Genomic DNA, 15,309 nt, shown 5'->3' with positions numbered 1-15,309 from the left:
TGGTTAAATTGTTAGAGTCTCAGGAGCTAGAGATGAATGGAAGAGCAGTGCCAGTCACTATGAGAACCGTTTTACAGTACATGTTTTTACCATCTGGAATTTACAGTGACATGAAGCATTAGCTTTTTATAGAAGAAACGGGTTCATCTTTAATAATGGGGGGCAGAACTAGATGCATAGAGATCATCAGGAGGTAAATTGATAGGAAGAGACTTGCCCTCCATTGTTATTGGGTATTTCCTCTGTACTGCATACCTTACTATGGGCCCCAGATCCATCACCTGACAGAACCATACAACAATCCAGAATGTTCTTGTATGGGCTTCATCCTTGAGTTGAGGAAACTGAATGTCTAGGGGAGCATCAGCCAATTATTTCAGAGGACCGGGGAGATGGCTCAAATGGCCAAGGGCTTACTGTGCAAGCATGAGGACCTGGGTTCAGGTCTTTAGCACCGTGTTAGATAGTCAGGTGTGCCTGCAATCCTAGTGCTGAGGGAATGGGATGGAGACAGGAAGTTTGGGGGACTTCTTGGCCAGCCAGCCTAGCCAAACCAATGAGCTCCACATTCACTGACAGATCCTACTTGCTCCCCACCTCTAGGTTAGGAGCAATCAGAGGAGACAGTTGATGTGATGTTGACCTCAAGGTTCCACATAACACACACTTATGTGCATGTGCCCACTCATTCACCCACACCTATATCACACACACACACACACACACACACACACACACACACACACACACACACACACCCCAATATGCAGAGGGTCATGAGTAAAACCAGAATTTAAAGATGAGTTTGTTCAGACAAATAATTAAGTACTTCTCAGTCTTGGCTTGTTCACCTGTGTAATTTTCCTTCCCATGCTTGTCTTGCAGTTGAGGACCAAGAAAGTGCTCAATAAATGGCAGTTCTTGCTTTGCTGGTACTTTCCCTCTTTGGAATAAGGCCACTGGGTCTTTGCTAGACCCTCACCCGTCTTCCAACATTCTCCATTGTTCTTTCACATTGAAGACTTCCTGGAACTCCCAGGCAAGTGTTCTAAAGTATCAGCAAGTCAGATCCATCTTCAGCCTTGGGCCCAGGATGTCTGCTGCCTGCTCCCAGAAAAGAAGCCATGTTTGGTGTATAAACTAAATACAGAACATGACCAAAAGGCAAAGGATGTTTCCAAAAGAGAAACTGCAAACTGAGACAATAGTTTTGCAGATCAATAGGAAACCTTTAAAGGCCCACTGATGAGCTCAACTACAGGGATGCTAGTCTTCTGTAAGAGGAAGAGAAAACGAATCAATAAGAGGCGAAAACTGATATTAAATGGCTGTGATTCACTCATAGGCACTGCTTCCCAAGCTAATTCTCTGGTCAGACTTACTCCCTGCTCATCCCCTTGTGATGGGATATTAGCACCCTGAAATCTGAGCAATAGGACTTCAAATTGTCCCTGGGAAGACTTCAAGTCATCCTTGGGAAGATGGCAGTAAAGCCCCAGGGCCCATCTAGCTGCTGTGGGAATGGTTAGTGCCATAAGGGTAATGTTCCTCAAGCAGCAAGCTGATTATCAAAGAAATGTCTTCTCTTTTATTTTTGGTGTATGTGTGCAGAGCTGCAGTGTGTGTGTGTGTGTGTGTGTGTGTGTGTGTGTGTGTGTGTGTGTGTGTGTGTACATGCATGTGCACGTGGGCAGGCAGACTGCTCTGTCAGGGAACATGTGGAGGTCACAGGTTGACTTCAAATATTTTCCTTAATAGTTCACTTACATACCATTTTTGTTATTGCATTTATTCATTTATTTATTCATTTAGATAGATAGACAGACAGACAAATGGGCAGATGGATGGACAGATGGATGGACAGACAGACAGATAGATAAATAATATACGCATGTGTGGAGGTCAGAGGACAACTTACAGGAATTAGTCTTCTCCTTTCCCTGTGTGGGTCACTTGGCTTGTAATCAGAGCAGTGGGTGTTGTGGCAAGCATTCTTACCCACTGGGACATCTTGCTGGCCTTTACCTTAACATCATCGTCATTGTCGTCGTCATCACCATCAGCATTAACGAGACAGGTCCCTCCCTAACTGATACTCAAGCTCACCGTTTCTTTTAGTCTGACCGGCCAGCAGGCTTCTGAAGATTCCTGTCATCATGTTTCCAATGCTGGGGTTATCGGCATGTGCCCCTACACTTGGCTTTTATGGGGTTTCTGGGGACCTGAACACAGGTCACCTTGTTTGTGCAGCAAGTACTTCACTCTCTCAGCTATCTCCCCAGCCCCCATTTCCTCACACTTACCCTAGTACCCTTCCCTGTGAGCCTCCATTTCAGCAGTGTAGTGTATATTATTTGAGCGTTCTGCTGTATTTTTGTGGACTCATCAACAACAAACTGTATGACTTTGGGAGAATCATTCAATATCCTCGGATCTCAATGTCTTTAGAAACGTGCTAGTATTGTGATAAAATAGTGTAACTGGTCATTGTTATCTTCCTCATCACCAGTACTGCCACCACCATGATCACCACTCCAAATCTAATGCTACTATGGCTGACTGTCCACATGGCTTTACAGAGCAAGGTGCAAGACTGGGAGAACTATAATTCATCAGCTGATTGGTTTGGAGCATGTTGTGAATCTCTTGATTGACATATAGTTCCTTATAGACCCAAGAAAACATCTCTTCCAGGTTCTATAAGGGTTGGAAGAAGCTGGAGATGACCTTTTCACAGGGTCTTATCCACATTAGTACCCAGCTAAGGTATCTTCTATCCCCCACCTCAGGAGCAAGTGCAAGCCTATATCTAGTGAGGCCAAACTGATAACTCAGAGTACTGCTCTAGAAAAATGGGTATTTGGGGTTAGGGAAAGAAGATGGTATGCGTGTTAGCTAGTGAGAAGCCTGAGCCATTAGGCCATGCAGTTTGTAAATAATATAAGCCTCTGTGTGTTTACTTGGATCCAAGAGGCTGCGGGACCTCAGGTGAGAGAGATTTGTCTGGACCACGGGGGGCCAGGTGGGTCCCAGGAAACTGCTACAAGATGGAAATTTGCATTGTCTGTCTCACCAACCTCTCTTCTAACACCTTGTTGCTCAAGTGTTGAGACCCTTGTGTGATACAGGAGAGCAAGATACAAGGATCAAGGTGACCACCCTTCTGCCATAGGTGGTGACTTATTCATCTGATATTAACTAAGTTCTCACCATGGGCCAGCATGGTATTGGGCAGTATGGACCAGGAAATCAGCAAAACCCAGTCCTTACCCTGGGTGCACAGGTCCTGTCTTTTTCCTCACCACCCTTGAGTTTTCTGCTTCCCCACTCCTCCTTCTTGTTCTCTCATTCTGCCACATCTCTTGCTTCATGTCACACTTGGATTCCATCTCTGAATCTTGTCTCTGCTGTTCAGTGACCCATGTCCCCAGAGGAGGGTGGAGACAATCCCTTTTTACATGTCTGTTTATCTGGATTCCAGATACTTGGATATGTAGGAGCTCTAGTGTCCAACTCATCACTGTGGGGGAAGGATTTCCCATTAGGCCAATGGTCTAAAATGCTTTTTGTGGGTGGCCTACAGTGTGTTCTAGGTGAGGCATATGCAGACTGTAAAAAAAAAAATCAAAAATGTACTAGATTTCCCCTTTCACTCTGCGACAAGGACTCACACTGGAGCACTGACTCTACCATCCTTGTGTTTTCTATCACACACATTGCCTTGTCTCACCGCACTGAGTTCTCACATAGCTCCTTCTGGGATTCCTCCTTAGCAAATGTGTCTTCGCTAAGAGCTTCCTTCAGGATTGCAAAGGAAACCCCTGCATGCTCCTTTCTTTCCCTTCAACCTCTTCTCCTTGGAAAGGGGACAGGGACTGAGATTGCTGAAAGCCTCAAAGAGTTGGATGTTATAAAACAGCCCCATGGGATGACTCGTGTAAGTGATTGACTTGTTTTATCAGCAAGGAAACTGAGGCACAGAAGGCTAAAGCCATGTGTTGTAAATCATGGGTAACTACATGACAGGTATCAAAGGTTCTGTGCTCTCTGTCCTTGGAAACACACGCATGAACGACACATGGGCGTGAGCACAGTCAGTTGGGCCTGGGTGTCATTCATGCTCTGCTTCCCTGTCATTCTTGATTCACACTGAAGAAATCGGTGCTAGCTTCAGAATTGTTTCTTCTAATGATGGCGTGTGCAAAGTTATACCATGTGAAGATACCTTACTGAGATGAATCTAGGGCAGTAAGAGGAGCCACAGTGCCTGAGTTCAAACCCTGGATCTTTCTATCTGGGCTCTCTCAATTCTGAGGATCATGGGAGATTCTCATGGGAGTTATGATGGCTTGTTCACCTTCTTGCTGTCCCTCCTGGGAACACAGCGAGAGAGCTGTATGGATTAGCTTGTGTATACCAAGTAGATCTTTGCTCAACCTGTGGGAGTGCCATATAAATGCATACCATTATTTCACTAGCTGGGATATCCTTGCTCCTGCCACTTGATAGTGATAAGACTTGGGGCTAAATCTCCTGTTATCTCCAATCTTCATCTCTCCTGTTGATAACTGAGGTAACACTCACTGTTCATGTTGAGGCATTACCGAGTCCCTCATTGAAAGTCCCTAATGTGGAGACCTAACTTACCATGTGCTTTCTTGATTAACCCATGCTACTTTTCTGTTGCTTTTGAGGGATGCTGGAATACCAGCATTCACTTAAGAATCAAAGAACTATGGAGAAGGAAACAGAGAAGAAGCAGAGTTTGAGGCTGGATCTAGTGAAGAAGAGCATCGTCGGGACAGTTCCCAAGAAGGGGTGGTCTAGTTTGAGTAATCAACAGGAGTCTACCCCACCAATTTCCCAAGTGGTCCTCCGAGCTGCTGGGTAAGTGTCCTCTTTACAGACAATAGTAGGGGAGAAATGATGATTCATGTCTGCATTGGGCTCTCTGACTCACTCTAGGGCCCAGTGGTGACTGGAAGAAAACACCCCTGATCAATACCACACTTCCAGATTTCATTAAGGCTTTTAATAGCTCCATGCTCTTTTGGAAGGCAGCATCAGGCTTGTATCCATTTATTGGAGGCAGAGGAAATGCAATAGGCCACCTTTTGAGTTTGGACTCAAAAACATTCTAGGTCCTCTGAAGGATCTCTCTTCTTCCAGTGTGCAAGCAGTTCTGTTGCTGCCCAGACATGAGACGTTTTCCCTCTGTTCCCCTAGAGACTTTCTCAATGTTTTGTTCAGTGGACTTTTCTGGGGACACCAGGAGCTTGGTCCCCAAATCTTTCCCGAATGTCATCAAGTCCTGGCAGTGTCACTGCTCAGATGTCTAGCTGTGTCTTTCCTGACCACCATCCCCTTCTTTAAATCCAGCTCCTCCATCCAGGGAAGATCACCTATGGTGATCGCCAATCTGCTGGTGACCAGAATAACCCTGTGAAACAGTATGAGATACAGTCCTTGTCAAGTCCCTTCACTAGCTCCCCATTCTTGCGGGTTAGCTTTTATTTTTATTCTGGTCAACTTGACACAAGCTAAAGTCATCTGCGAAGAGGAAACTTTACTTTGTAAGGATTGTCTGCACCAGATTACCTGAAAGCAAGACTATGGGGCGTTTTCATGACATATTTTCTTGACAGTTGACATAGGAAGGCCAAACCACTTATGGGTAGTGCCACCCCTGGAGTGGTGGTCCTGATTTATACAAGGAAGCAGACGGAGCAAGCGATGGGTAGAGTGCTAGTAAGCAGTACCCCTCCGTGGTCTCTGCTTGCAGGTTCCTACCTTGAGTTCCTACCCTGACTTCCTTCACAAAGGATTGTAAAGATGTAATCTGAAATAAATCCTTATCCTCATAAGTTGCTTTTGTGTATGATATTTACCACAGCAACAGAAAGCAAAATGGGATACCATTTTGGCTTGCTGTGTATGGCCAGCACCATTAGGTCCATGCCCACAGTAGAAGGCCATCATTTGCCTGTTTTTTTCCTGTTACTTAACCTTCCAAGTTCCTTTTTCTCATTTACCAAACAAGGCACTTGTAACATTCTCATAGCCTAAACAACTCTTGTCAAACCCTTTAGAGACCGATAACTCTTCCTTGTTCATGCCTTGGCTGAACCTGTTTAAGGATGGTGCTCTTCTGATGTTCTCATAGTTCACTCCAATTCTTTGTACATCTTGATTGTGAATGAACTAGTTCATTGTTTTCAATAACTTCCCCACACACCTTTGAGAGAGCCATGATGTTCTGTTGATGTCCTCTAGCCAGTATAAACACTTTATCTGTCAAATAATAGGTGTCTCATAAACAAAGTGTGTTGAATGAATGAAAGAATTTGTACGAGGAAGTGAATCTTCTTGAAGGCTGACTTCTTTATTTTGCTCATGCTGAGGCTAGAGTATGTATACTGATGCATGCAAATATAGAAACAGAAAGAATGTTCTAGAGCTTGGGTCATGTTAAAGAAATTTTCCAGAAGAACCTGCACCTTCTATTGAACCTTCTGCAAAGCTGATTCACCCATTAGAACTTCAGGGGTTGGGGAGAGATTGGATGCTGTTGGTCTCCTTTGTTGGCTCTTTATGGCCCATTGGACAGAACCTGAACTTATTTGTGTGTAAGACTTTGCATGAACTGTTCAACTTTCTCTCTTCCTTTGCTTTTTTTTTTTCTCAGCTCCTGGACCCCATCTCCATTGGAATGGAATAAGTGTGCATGTCCTTGAACAAGATACACTTTCCTCATTTGAACCGACCCACTGACATCTGGGTCATCTCACATGACACCCTCCTCATGGATCCTTCTCTGACCTGCATTTCATCTCTGCAGCTGGGTGCCATCATGATGCTTTGTGTGCCCTTCCACCTCAATCAAGTGTCCCAAGGGAAACACATGGCCTCCTCTTGGACAGTGGGAAAATATTAGTATATTCATTTTCCTTAAGGTTTAGATTTTATGCTTTAGACGATGCATAAAACCTTAGTATATTGTTGTACATATACAGCTTTTATAAGAGGAAATTATAAATGTAGTTAAGGATTATAGAATCAAAATTTATAATGATACATGTTTGGAGGTCATAATAACCTGCAAGACTCATGGTTCTTCATTGTATGTAGCTGGGTTTTATGTGCTTTTTCAAAGACCTGCATAGAGGGAATTCATGAGGGAAGAAGCTCCATACACAACTGAGTCACTCAAAGGTGGGGATGGGGTAGTGTTGGCGATTATGTGAAAGGAAGAGCCCTGGTTCCTGTGCAGAACTTTCTGTCTCTCCAATTTTCTTTCATTATTATTTGTGTAGAAGAACTTCTCAGCCAGATGTCAATGTTTCCAAAACTGATGAACAGTAATTGTTTCTTCTTCCACCTCAGGTCCCAGGAAGAAACCTCGTTAGCCTCAATCCAACAAAGGGATTTTGTTTTTATGACCCTTTCCCTGATTGGTGCCAAGTAATACAGATTTTTCTCTTTCTCGTAATGTCTCAAAATTGTGTATAAAGAGTAAATAACATTTTAAAGAGTTAAGCAGACTGCAATGCATGTGGAGCTTTAGTAAGGGGAATTTCCTGTACATATGGAAATGTTAGATTAGTCATGCTAATGAGATCTTTAAAATATGAAAATTTATAGGATGGGGTGGTCAAATGATTAAAGCAATAGACCGCTAAACCATGAGGACATAGCTAGGTGTGGCCTTGGAGGCCTTCCATATTATCACTCAGGAAGTAGAAGCAGAAGGGTCAGTAGTTCAATGCCAGCCTCAGTTACACATACAATTAAAAACCAATCTGACCTAGAGGAGAAGTTGTCTCAAAACCTAAAATAAGTAAAATAAAATAAGAAGGCCTTGCTGATTTTTGTTCGTTTGTTTTCTATTTGTTTCCATCAGTGACTACATGTCTTTGAATCTGATGGTAGTGGAAGAAACAGACTTAATTTTGCAGGTTTGTTGAAGATGGGTATTAATGTGTTTAAAGCTATGTGTTTCAAAAGGCGTGTACCTGGTCAGTATTAGGCATCTGTGCAATGAATGAATGGATGAGTGTAAATGGAGTCAACATGTCAGGGAGCCTGAGTATCCCTGGATATCCCATTCTTCTTAGCCGGAATGAACTGACTGTGGAGTAGCTCATTCTCATCCACGAGGGTCCCATTTCACACCCTACTGACATTTACCCAGGAGACCTAGGGGAGCTAACGAGCCCAACTAGTCTCTTAACTGTGTGATTAGTGTGAGACAGAGTGGAATGTGGGTGAGACCTGGACTAATTTGGTGGCTCTGCAGGAGTCTGCTGAAAATTTATTGCATAATGTGCATGGTGGCTAAATGCAATATCTGTATCCCAAGTAAATGTATCCCCCACACTATGAAGTGTTCAAACAGGAGCGCAGAGCACCCGACTCAGGGCCTGGTTTCATGATGCTCTATAAAACAACATGTTCTCGCCCTGAAAACAGAGACATTTTGAAAGTTTCCTGAACCTATTCTCCAGAGGGTGTTTTTGGAAGCTGTGCTTCAAGCACAGATATGACTCCATGGGCAGTGTCTCCCCTCTCTTTCCAGCACACCACACACACACACAGTTGTTACACCCTAACTGCAGAACAAAGGTCTGGCTTTCCTAGGAGGCTAACCACACAACATACCTTTTCAAAATAAACCCAAGTGCTTCTCTTATTGACCCTGTTTCTCATACGTAGTAGTCTAATCTGAGACTTCTTCAGTGAGGGCTGGCTTCCGAAATGGTGAAGATGGAAGTTTTCACAGGCTTCCCAAGGCCCAGTATCATTTCCACTGCTAAAAATGAGCTCTAAGAATACTTGAGATTCAAAAGAAATAGGTCTGGGAATGTGGCTTAGTGTGTAGAGTGTTTATTTTGTAAGCATGAAGACCTGTGTGAGGATCTCAGAACCCAAGAAGAAAGGCTGAGTTTGTAAGTTCAGTCAGTGGCCGGCCAGCCTTGCCTCCTCAGCAAGCTCCAGGTCAGTGGGAAATGCTGTCTCAGAAACAACACCTGAGGGTGTACTCTTGCCTTCACATGCATGTGTACACATGTACAACTTCACTAGCACATATACATGTACCCCTATACACAAGCACATACATATATCCATGCACACATATGCACATGTGTATATACACACACTGGGAGAGCTTCCTCTTGATAAAAGTAGTGGCATTTATGTATATAGACAGAAGGGATTATTGATAACTCTATACAGACAACCTAACACACACACACACACACACACACACACACACACACACACACACACACACACACACACACCCATTTAAGGAACGGAGGACTCATGTCTGATAAACACACTTAATCTGAGCGTTAGTCATAGCTGAATTTTTGTGGTGAGGTGTCCATAAAGCCTCCTGGGCATCAATGATATTGGCCCCAGGTCTTTCCATTTTGCTTTCATTTCATTTCAATGGGAGGAGAATAAATGAGAAACTGGAAGAGTCAAGTGTGTTCCTCTGCTTGTGTGTGGGAGAAAAAAAAAGGAAAAGCCCTGGACGTCTGTGTATGTCCCATGCTTGTACAAACATGAATGTACATCTGAAGGGAAAGTGGAGGTCACTTTTGACTTTGCATTCCGACACTCTGCTGTTCTGTGATGTCCTGCTTTGAGTCCAAGCTCTTGCTACCCAACCTTTGCCCAGACCATCATTCATGCGTGACTGACTTGCCTTGTGCACAAGACCATGTCTTTGTTCTTCTTTAATTAGCAGACCAAGGTCCAACCACTTCAACTTGTCCTAATGATCCTTTGGAAGAAAACAAGTCTAGCATTTCTGATCCTTTGCTGTTCTCAGGGACAGGGGAGATGGGGAAAGAATTTTCTAGATGATAGGACAGGCCCTGAAAGAAGAAGCAACATCCAGTGAGGTTCCTGTTCTGGGAAAGAGAACAGCTGTGTGAATCTCCAGCAGAGTTTCTTTCCTGGTTTTACTTATGATAGGAGGCTTCTTCAGGGTGGCAGGGTGAGACTAGCCTTATAAGGAAGGAGTGCCTGTGTACACAGAGCACAAGATGTTAGGAAAGCCTTCGAGACTAAGGTGACAACAGAAAGAATATATTTACATTAGAAGATTTACAATTGGTTTAAGTTGGTTTTGGCAGGAGGGAGGAATGCTAAGATGATTGTAACACATTTTAGTCTTAGCAACAATTTCTCCTTGCCACCTGCTCAGGGCTGCTTCTGTCAGAATGTAGCCAGTGCCATGAAACCAAGGAGCAGAGGGAATTTTCTGCCACAGTCAATGTCTGCTTAACTCCACTCACCCAATCAAGGGCCATTGCTTTCAAACCACTGCATCTCAGACCCTTGTAAACCTCCACGTGCAGAGACTAGGCTTAAAACAAGCTACAATTGACTCTCCACACACAAACAGGCAAGCTGACTCTAAAAGTCAGACAAAAATACAGAAGACCCCGAATAAACAAAATCTAGGCAAAGAACAGCAAAGTTTAAGTGCACACACATCTGATACTGTGTGGTACTGATAGACAGACAAGTCAGTGGAATAGAATTGATACTCCGGGAGTGAAATGGTACATCCACGATAAATCAGTTTTCAACAAAACTAGTCAGATTAATAAATGGAAAACAGAATTTCAAAAACTGATGAGGAGACAATCAGATATTTACGTAAATAATGGTGGCTGGCAAGTCTCTCAGTGGATAAACATGCTTGTCACCAAACTAGATAATCTGAGTTTAATCCCAGGGAATCTACATGGTAGAAGGAGAGATCAGAAGCTCACAAGTTGTGTTCTGACCTCCACATGCATGCCATAGCACACACACATGGGTATACACCCACAATTTTTAAAATGCAATTTAAATTTTCTTCCATATTTTAATTACTAGTAAAAGATCTCCTATATAGAAAATCATTTTTCAGATAATAGCTCTGCAGGCACAAATTCTGCAAAATTTTGAAGGCAAAATTGGCATTGTCAGATTATATTATAAAACTCTAAAATAATGATATTTCAACCTTGTCCCTGGAATCCCCAGCATAAATGTCCACTTGCTTGGAAACAAAGAAGAGACACATGGAGTGTTCAAAATAGATCAACATCTTGACTCTTGTGTCCAGCCTTTGAGCTGTTTCTTTCAGGGGTGGATGAACAGGGGCTGGTTTTCCTAGCTGAGTTTGTGAATTCCAGAGTGTACCAGGAGGAGCCTATTAGATTCTGTCCAGCTCACTCTTCCTCACATTCCATAGACCAGGCTTCATTTCTGTTATTCTGCTGCTAGCTAAATTAATTATATGCTTAGACACCAGGAGAATTCGCTTAAAGACCAGTAGGAGTTCATGATGTCCTAATCTTGGTGTGCCTCTGTTGAAATGGGAATGAACATCCGAGGATGTGCACTGCATTACATTGCCACTTCTTAGATAAATACACCAATCTTTGTAGCCGGAAGGCTGCAAAGAGCTCAGGCCAGGACTCAGTCTTCCAAGATTTAAATGTAGGTTTATTTGGAATTTGGAAAAATTAATAGATCTCTAAGGCCCTCGTATATGTGTGTGTGTGTGTGTGTGTGTGTGTGTGTGTGTGTGTGTGTGTGTGTGTGTCCTTAATAGGATAGATGAACCCAGTGTTACACACACCATAAACAGCTTTATTGTTTTAAGTACTTACACTTGCATTGTCTAACTCTATAGAAATATACACCTCACAAAATGGCTGCATCCTTTTGCTACACCAAAAGATGCCAAGTATAAATTCAGCACTAACTAAAGTTTTTGAATGTATGGTGTCATTTATTTGATCATTTTTAACAAGAAAGGATTCAATGGGCCTGTTTAACTGAATTTCATGAGCTGGCCATCTTTGTCTGACTTCTTTAGGCTCCCAGGCAACAGGGTTTTCTGAGTTTGTATTTTATTTTCCCCCGACTCTCTTGGTTCTAGATACTCCAGCTTAGAGTTACAAACCCTTCTGTTGCATGTTAATAAAACCAAGGAAATTGCCTCCCAACAGCCAGAAATACATTGTTGTAAAATGAGACACTTAAGAAATAAGGATTTGAGTTTTCAACGTTTATGTTTGCTTTCACTCCTAATAAATATTTAAGTTAAATTGAATTTAACTTAACTTGATGACTATTTAACTTTAATAGTCGTCTGTTTATAGCAGTACTTTCAGCAAATTTTTAGTTAAGAATCTTTGGCTCGTAACCAAAGGCATTATAAGAAAACCACCTTTCTCCTCCTGCTCAAGACTCCTGTGTCTACATTCTCTCTTGGAAATGTTGCATGAAGAGGCTTCAGCTGTTTTTCTTTGTGGAAAAACAAAAGGCAAAGGACGCATTCACATTTGCTACAAACTTCACCTGACTGGTTTCACAGGGTAGATTTGAAATATCTTTGATAGAATAGTATTCATCCAAAAATGTCTGTGCCCTAAGCCCTGGACCCTGTGACTGTGTTGCCTCACATGGCAAAAGAGTATTAAACTTTCAGGTATAATTACAGCTGTTAATCAGCTGGACTAAACATAGAGAGATTATCCTCAATTATCCAGTGAGTCCAACAGAATCACAGCCTTCATTGACAGTGGGAGGGGGGAGCAGAAGGTGACATCAGAATGACGTGTCTGAGAAGGACTGCTGCCACCACTGTTACGTACGTGTGGAGATGGAGGGAGTGGCAGTGTGCCAGGGATCCAATTGGCCCCTACAGTTTGAAGAAAGAATTTTTCCTCTAGAGCCTTCTAAGGAAGACGGTCCTACTGTAGCTTTGACCTTAGCCCAGTGAGACCCATGGCAAACGTCTGGTCTCCAGGACTCTGCTACGAAGCAGTTGTGTGGTCTTCAGGCTTAAAGTTTGTACTCACTTGTGACAGCGGCAGGAGACAGCATTCTCTCTCTGGATGGGTGGCTGTTTTTGTCGTTGTTGTTTCTTTAGCTTTTTGGTTACCTATAAAATTTCAACCACACTGAACTGTGTAGGGAGCCATTGATTCTATCTTTACATTGTCATGACAGTACTGTTTAATATGTATCTAACAGATTCCAAGTACTCCCATCAAGATGAGAGGTGCTCATAAATTAGAGTAAAGCTAATCTTTCAATCTCCAGTTCCTTTGCAAGAACCAGGAAGAGAAAAGCCCAATCACCTGAGTGGTGTGTTCCATGTTGAAAGAACACAAGGGTTCCGCTCTTGCCTATCTCATCTGGCAGAGCTGTTGAACTCCCCTAAAAGCCACAAATAGGAATTGACATGAATTGTGAGGGGGAACTGTGGATCCTCAGAGCAGTGTATTCTTTTAAAATTGCTTTTTCCCCGCTGCTTCTTGCTCTCTTGTTTCCATGTGTGAAGGGAACTTGTGTTTCTTGACAAGTTCCAGCTAGCGGAGACGCTCAGAGAGAGCCAAATGACTCAGCCCCTGGACCACTACCAATGTTTTCAGGACTGAATCCTGCTCTTATTTTCTAAGGAACAATGTTTAACTGGGCTCTGTGGCATTGTGTCAACTGACATCACCCTTTAATTGCAGATATGTCACGTTAGACTACCCCTGACATGAAGGGAAGTCTCCCAAGGTGCGTTAAACAGTGGAATGGAGGCTGTTGGAGTATTTTCCATAGCCCTGGCTACAGAATGGAAGGCCCATGTCGTGGCAGTGTGCACACTGGAGTCCTTTCCTTTGACCTCAGGAATGCTACAGAAGGTTAAGTCACATTTATTAACAGGCAAGTCCAGCAACAAATTGGAAGATCTCTCTGGAGGGTGCATGACTGTCTTTTCATCCAGTGTATGTAACTGTCATGAATCAGAGCTCAAAGCACACCAAACCCAGTTCACACCAAAAGTGTTTTGTTATCTTTCTCTTGATTACAAATGTAAGGGTAGTATGTGCAATGAATTATGAGATGATAAATCAGTGTCCTCATGATGTTCCTTGGGAATTTGAAAATTAATACTACATGGAACATGATGACATCATCAGCACAGTGGCCTCTGAGTTAGCCAGATCCTGTAGAACAGATCCTGCCCAAGCTTGTTTTTAGTACCAGCAGATCCAGCTATGGATACAAAGAGGATTGACCTTTGCACAAGACCTTTATAGAACTTTCTGCTCAGAACTGATCTCATGAAACAGCATTATTTGGACCCAAAGAAGACATTAAAATTTTGCTTTATGTGAAGAACAATGCATACCTTTATTAGCTTAAATAAGTGGATGTCTTACAAGATTCTTGATTGACTTGCATGGACCTTGAAAGAAATGAGAGTGTGGGAGCAAAATCATGGACAAATGGCCACATTTTACAATGGCCACATGATTAGAAGCCTCAGATTTCCCTGTGAAGAATTTAATTTTCTGACTGTAAGATTTTCTTATTTAGTGGAAAAATATTTATAAGAGTCTGGGATAGTTCATTGTCAGCTCTAATAAATAATCAACAGTAGAAAAACAAGGATTGGAGACTGAAAGGTATTGTTGGCAGACCTCTTCCCTAGCGTGTAGGATGTCTTGGGTTGGTTTCTAGCATCAGGTAAACTGGGCACAGTGGTACAGGTCTGGAATCCCAGAACTCAGGAGGCAGAGGCAGGAGGATCAGGAGTTCAAGTTCATTTTCAGTTACACAGTGAGTTTGAGACTAATCTAGCACACGACACAAGATACTGTTCAAGGATTGGGGTGGGGATACCAACCAAGACATCAAGGGACTAGTTTATAAGAAAGACATGGAATCAGAGTCTGCTCTGAGTCAGGCAGCAACATGGTAGACCAGGACCCATCAATTTCGAGAGGTTCTTCAAGCCATGCATGATGTATACTGCTTGCATGCACGCTTTCTCTGTTTCTTTTTCAGTCATGTTCAGCTGCTCATGTGCTTACTCTAATATTTATGGGTACGGTCCCCATTCTTAGGATAAGACCAGTGAGCTTTGGCTGCTTTCAAGATCTGCTCCAGCTGGGCACTGTTCTAAAATGTTCTAAAGCAAGCAAGTAGAGGAAGGGGGATGATTGACTGAATGACACTCAGAAGGAAGGAACGGAAGTGAACCCTGGGTCATGAGCCATACTTGTGACAGTGGCTTTATGAACAGCTGAGGTTGGCTTGATCAGTGTCATCCTGTTCGCTGGCCTTTGCCTCCTGCCTCACCCCTGGATTAGATGCTCTCTTCATAGGTAAGGTATTTCTGGAATACATTGGACATCACATGATGGGGCGTTTGTTCGTGACTCCAACTGATAAGTTGTTATCCTTTTTTTGGCCCCAAGCAAAGTACTAAGAATTCTCCAACATTGTATCATT

This window comes from Peromyscus californicus, unplaced genomic scaffold, assembly GCF_007827085.1.
Source record: "Peromyscus californicus insignis strain IS unplaced genomic scaffold, ASM782708v3 Scaffold_8__1_contigs__length_139910024, whole genome shotgun sequence".
Classification (NCBI taxonomy): Eukaryota; Metazoa; Chordata; class Mammalia; order Rodentia; family Cricetidae; genus Peromyscus; species Peromyscus californicus.
This window is presented reverse-complemented; position numbering follows the sequence as displayed.